A 6,493-nucleotide genomic window follows, 5' to 3' on the forward strand; every position below is an offset into this window, starting at 1 on the left:
TCTCTCTCTCTCTCTCTCTCTCTGCCTGCTGCCTGCAGATCAGGATGTAAAGCTCTCAGCCACTGTTCTAGTTTCATGCCCATTTGCTTCCCACCATGATGGTCATAGACTAACCCTCTAAAACTATAAGCAAGCCCCCAAATAAATGCTCTCTTTTATAAGAGTTTCCTTAGTCATAGTGTCTCTTCTTAGCAATAGAACAGTAACCAAGACAACTATTGACTTCCCTCTTGGAAAGAGGAGTTGGAGAGAGTTACGAAACCCTCACCTGAGCATCCGGCTACCCTTCCCAATACGTTGTATGCAATTCTACCTTAACTGTATGTAGCCTGGGAGGGGGGTCTCTGGGAGGTGTTAAAGTAAGTAGGTAGGGAAAGATGTTGGGAGGGAACTCCCCCCCCTAAACAGCTGTGGGGAAGCCATGGTTCTTGCTGGGTGTGGATCTTCCATTATGGCTTCTTTCAGGTCACCTGTGCTGCTCCTGTCCACAACCACTCTCCCACTGCTCTATAAGTAAGTCTAATGAGCTCATTGGTCCCTCCAGGGGAACTCTGCTTGGTTTGTTCTTGTGACCTTATAAGGCGGGGTAGGAGTAGACAATGTCTATATTCTCCCCAAGGAAGTAATTTTAGCCACACAGCCTTTCACAAGGTTGGTCTTGAACCCACTCTGTTGCCCAGGCAGGTCTTGAACTTGTAATCCTCTTGCCTCAGCCTCAAAAGTAGCTGGAATCCCAAGCCTATGTCTCCAGGCTGGTCCATTATTGTTCACCTCTGTGTTTGAATTCTTGGTGAAATCTAACAGACTCCCAGCTTCCATCAACTCAAAGGCTAAAAATGTCATCAGATAACATCTGAGACTGTGCTGTAACCCTTCTACCAATGTATTGTTTGCTTACTTGTCAATTTTTAGAATCTATGCATGATGGATGGCACACACCTTTAATCCCAGAGCTCAGTGGCAGAGGCAGGTGGATCTCTGAGAGTTTGAAGCTAATCTGGTCTATGTAGTGGGTTCCATGCTAGTCATAGCTACACAGCCAGAGATTGTTTAAAAAAGAAAAATTAATTTTTATTTGTATATATTTATTTCAGGGGTTATTTGTGTGGTGTGTGTGTGTGTGTGTGTGTGTGTGTGTGTGTGTGTGTGTGGCGGGGGAGGTGCATGTAGAGGTCAGAGACAACTTGCTGACATTGGTTCTCTCCTTCCAAGGTGTGGGTCTGAAACATTAACTCAGGCTGTCAGGTGTAGGGCAGCTGTTCTACCCAGTCAGTGATCTGCTGGCTGGAACATAGACTCTAGGTGCGCCCAAATTCATATTTAAAACCTGACTTTACCCCTAGCTGGCTGTAGCCTTTGTCAGTCTCTATAGGATTCAGTTTCACTATTTGTGTTTTTGTTTTTAAAGATTTGTTTATTTATTATGTATTAGTGTTCTGTCTGCGTGTGTGCCTGTACAGAAGAGGGCACCAGATCTCATTATAGATAGTTGTGAGGCACCATGTGGTTGCTGAGAATTGAACTGAGGACCTCTGGAAGAGCAGCCAAGGGTTCTTAACCTCTGAACCATCTCTCCAGGCCTCGGTTTCTCTATTTGTAAAATTGAATGGTCATTACCTCTCTTTGGAGTACCATGGAGTCAAATTGAATGTTGGAAATACCTAGGGGAAGCAGCACAGGAGACCCCGGAGATTCAATCTCCTGCACTCCAAAAGATAGGCTTGGTGAAACAGGCTTGTAATCCCAGCGCTCAGGAGGTAGAAGCAGGAATTCAAGGTCATCCTTGGCTACATAGTGAGTTTGAGGTCAGCCTGAGCTACATGAAATCCCGTTTCAAACAAACAAACAAACAAATAAATAAATTAGGGGATGGAGAGAGGGCCTTTAAGAACAAAGAATGTTCTTCAGAGGACCCATGTTTGACTCCCAACCATGACTCCAATTCTAGGAGATTTGATGCCCTTTTCTGAGCTGTGAGGGAACGAGGCATGCACATGGTACACAGACACACATATTGACAAAATGCCCATACACATAGAATTAAAAAAAAATTTAAATAAAATAAGGGTAGAAAAGATAGATGGCTCATTGGGAAGAGGTGCTTGTGTGTAGGTCTCACGACCTGAGTTCAGTTCTCAGATCCTACAAGGTGACAGGAGAGAACCAATCCTTGACATGTGTTTCCTGACCCCTACCCACCACACACACACCCAAAACAAAAGCAAAATCCCTAGTGATGTCTCCTGCTAAAAGACTATATTTCCCAGTTTCCCTTGTGGACTATAAGGGGCCATAGCCTATCTTCCTCTCTGGGCATTTTGGCCATCTGCAGGAGTGGATGACAAAGATGTCCCCTCACCGTGAATAAACATGGTCAGGCCAAGCCTTCCTTTCTGCCTTCTCTCTATGTATAGGTGCTTTAAAAATAATATAACACCAGCATAGGTCAAGAAACTAATACATGCTTAATATTACTTAGGCTTGTTTTGTGTGTTCATCTTCTATATAGCTGTTTTTAAAAAGGGATTTGAGTACTATGTGGGGGACAAAGCTGGCCTCCTGGCGACCTTCCTGAGTTCCTGGCATATTGCTGATCACAGAGCTGTATCTAAACAAGTTCAGGGATCCTCCTTCCTTCCCCCCCACCTCCCTTCCTCCCTCCTTCCTTCCTTCCGTCTCTCTCGTGTGTCTGCATGCTCTTACATGCATGTACATGTATACGTACACATGTGTGGAAGCTAGAGTTCAACATCATATTGTTCCTCATTGGCTCTTTACTTATTATTTTTCACAGTGAAAAGCAGAAAAAAGGAGACTTATTTGATGTGGCCACATTGGGAAGAAAAACAAAGAGATCTAGTGACTCCCTCAAGGCCATCTTGGGGGTCTTGACTTGAGGGTAGGGTTTACACATTAATTTTTTTGTATTTACTTTAATTTAATTTATTTTGAGTTAGGTCTCACTGTGTAACCTTGGCTGGCCTGGAGCTCACTGACATCTGCCTGCCTCTGCCTCTGCCTCTGCCTCTGCCTCCTGAGCACTGGGACCACACACATCCTTGTGGGTAAAGTTTAAGTAGAAAGAAAGATATGCATAACTACTCTGTCCCAAGTGTGGTCCCCTGCCCACCATTGCCTCAATTCTAGGTCTCTCAGGTAATGTCAGTCTTTCCTGCAAGGCCAATGACAACTTTAAAATCTCTGCATCTCCTCTCAAGCCCCCAGGGTTCCCTCCACTTCCTTTCCCAGCAGGAGACTCCTAGGGAAATACTAATTTCTTGGGATCTGTTCTTTCATCAGGCTGAGAGCCAAATAAGAGAGCAGATTCTCTTTAGAATACCTTCATTCCTGCCAGACAGGCTGGGTACTCTTCCCAGCTCTTTATTTATAATGCTTCAGTTTGAGGTGAAATATGGCTGTGCCTGAGCCATAGCATAAACAGAACACAGGGAGGAGCCAAGGCTCGAACATTCAGACAGTGTCAGGCTAGGGCGCATAAAAACCTCCTGCTTTTACTTACTTTGGGAAGGGTTGACACAAGCAGCTCCATCTCTTCAGATACTCAAGAAGATCGAAAGTGTATCTGTCCTGACCCTGGACATTTTTGCACACCCTCTGAAGACCCCTCCATCCCTGAATGTCGCTAATGCAGACCTTCATTCCTGAGGCTGACCACTTGGCCCTTCTTTGAAACTAAATTGTCCTCAAGCTTCCTTCTAAGTCCTGTTTCCAAATTCCTACAAGACTAAGAACCTGTAAAAGGAGTTGGTTGTGGTGGCACATGCCTTTAATCCCAGCACTTGGGAGGCAGAGACAGAGGCAGAGGCAGATCTCTGAGTCCGAGGCTAGCCTGGTCTACAAAGCGAGTTCCAGGACACCCAGGGATACACAGGTACACCCTGTCTCAAAAAACAAACAAACAAACAAAGAAACCAAAAAAAAAAAAAAAAAGGAAGAAAGGAAAGAAATGGTGATCCCCAGCAAATGCTTAGATGTTAAAATGCATTATTTCTTAGCGTAACACAGGTAATTCCCTCTCAGCCATTATACCTCTATTTTATGTTGTGAAACAAAATCTCTCATTTAACCTGGAGCTCAGTGATTCACTTAGATTGACTAGCCAGCAAGCCCAGGGCATCTGTCTCCCAGTAGTGAGGTGAGAGGTACGGACTACAATGTCTGGCTTTTACATAGGTCTTGGGATCTGGGGCTCAAACTCAGTTCCTCATGCTTGCACAGCAAACACTTTTAGACAGAGCCATCTCCCCAGTTTTGTTTTAAGGAAATAATCTTCACATTTTCATTAGTCAATTAGAGATGTACCATGACAAGAAAAACTATCTATTACCAGGGGAAAACAAGTCTTTTTTTTTTTTAAACACATCTATTATCTAAATTGGAATAAATCTCCCCTTACAATAATAATAATAAACCTTTTATGTTATTTGTCAGAACCATCTTGAAATGTGACACCAGAAGAAGAAAATGAATGTCAGGGAGTGGACCAGAGGTCAGCATTCTCATTCTAGAGCTGGACACAGCATGTGACAAGGCAGTGGTGTCTTGTGACAGGTACCAGCTATTCCTCCTGGGACCTTGGGTATCCTCTAGCTAGAGAGGGACAAAGGACAATCTGTCCTTTGCTTGGAACAAAAGCCTTGACCTTGCAGAAAGTACTGATTCTTCATTCATCTGCCTCTCCCTAGCCCAGCTCTGGGGAGAAAAAAAAAAAAAAAAAAGACTTCCTGTTAATGACGATGGGGCTTTTGCTATTTCCAGAGACTCATGGGGCCCAGGAACATCCATAAACTCTGTCCCCTCATGATCCTCAGTTGCTGGGCTAGTGTAAGGATTCAGGCATTATGCTGGCCTGCCCCTGTCACCTGGCAGAATGCACTCAGGCAGTACCCTGGTCAGCCCAGGGTTCCCTGATTGCGTAGTCTGCACGCAGGTACAAAGGACCCTGTAAAAGACAGACCCTCTGCCCACTTATGTTCTTTATTGTTCTCTTTCCTATCTCTCTTTCCCCGTTCCCCTGGAGCAGACAGGACTTTTCCTGTCTCCCTCTTCTCTTCTGTCCTCCTCTCTCTGTCTCTGTGTCTCTTTACCTCTTTTCTCTTTCCTCTCCCTCCACTCCCTTTCTAATAAAACTTCTCACTTAAACTCTGTCTGCCTGGCATGTTTGTCCCTCTGCCTAGGTCACCCTCGCCTGCATGGAATCCACCAAGGTCCCCCACGCAAGGTTCACCGCACTATCGTAACAGCTAGGGCACCACCGCTGTCCCTCCTTGTAACCCCAGGAGAGGGTGGTTTATAACAGAATCACTCATCATTTAGAGAAACATCTGTGAGGATAAACATGCTGCCCGGATAGAAATTACAATTGCAGATTAAAGGTGGTCCCTGTCTACCGCCAGCCTGGATTGTTAGGGGCACCTGGCGTCCTCACCTGGTAGCTGTTCCTCGTTATACTGGGTCTCTGCTGTCTTCCTATGCTCTCACAGAAAAACTCAGTAACTACTTTCAGGGGTTTGGAACGTCTTGCGTTTTCTTAGATGACAATTCATAGCATAATTAAAGCCGGGCTAGAGTCTCCTTATAACGCTCTTCTATGATTTGGGGTGACATTTCCAGAGTCTACAGATAGGACTTAAGGAAGGAACTTTCTTCTGTTGTGTCTGTCACAGAGGGGACATCCGATCCAGCATTGCCTTTAAAATATGGTCTTGGGTGCTGGAGAGATGGCTCAGAGATTAAGAGCACCGACTGCTCTTTCAGAGGTCCTGAGTTCAATTCCCAGCAACCACATGGTGGCTCACAACCATCCGTTATGAGATCTGGTGCCCTCTTCTGGTGTGCAGATATCCATGGAAGCAGAATGTTGTATACATAATAAATAAAATCTTTAAAAAAAATCTAACAATTTTAAAATATGGTCTTGATGCACATGTAAACAAACACAGGCAGATTCTTACTGGATCTCTTTGCAAGGCAGAGATGTAGCTTAACCCCAGGCTTCTCGATACATCTAATACTGCTTAGAACGTTACGGTTCTATGCCAGCTCAACTTAGGAAAATAATAATGGCAATGACAATAAAAATCCTTCAAACAGGAACTGAAGGATGGCTCTTAGGGTACAGTGCTTGCTGTGCTGTTAGTCCCAACGGTGAGATGAAACCACTACCACAATTTGAAGCAAGCTTGGTTTTTATATTAGGGTGCATCTAAGAGTTGGCCTGTGACTGCCTCCTAAATCTGGTTAAGGAGAGCAGTCCTGAATCCATTTCTTGGAGCCCTTTTAATGAGTAAAATCACTAGTAGCTTTACAGAAGGGAGAGAATGGGTCAAATAAGGAAATACAGAAAAAAAAATCGCAAAAAAGCGTTATGTGGTCACCATGTGACTAGGGAGTGTTCAAGGAGAGCCAGGGAGGGTAAGGGTATTCTCAAAAACAAGTCAAGGTCATGGGTTGGGGAAGATCAGGTTCCAGA

The sequence above is a fragment of the Cricetulus griseus genome, chromosome 5, assembly GCF_003668045.3.
Source record: "Cricetulus griseus strain 17A/GY chromosome 5, alternate assembly CriGri-PICRH-1.0, whole genome shotgun sequence".
NCBI classification, from domain to species: domain Eukaryota; kingdom Metazoa; phylum Chordata; class Mammalia; order Rodentia; family Cricetidae; genus Cricetulus; species Cricetulus griseus.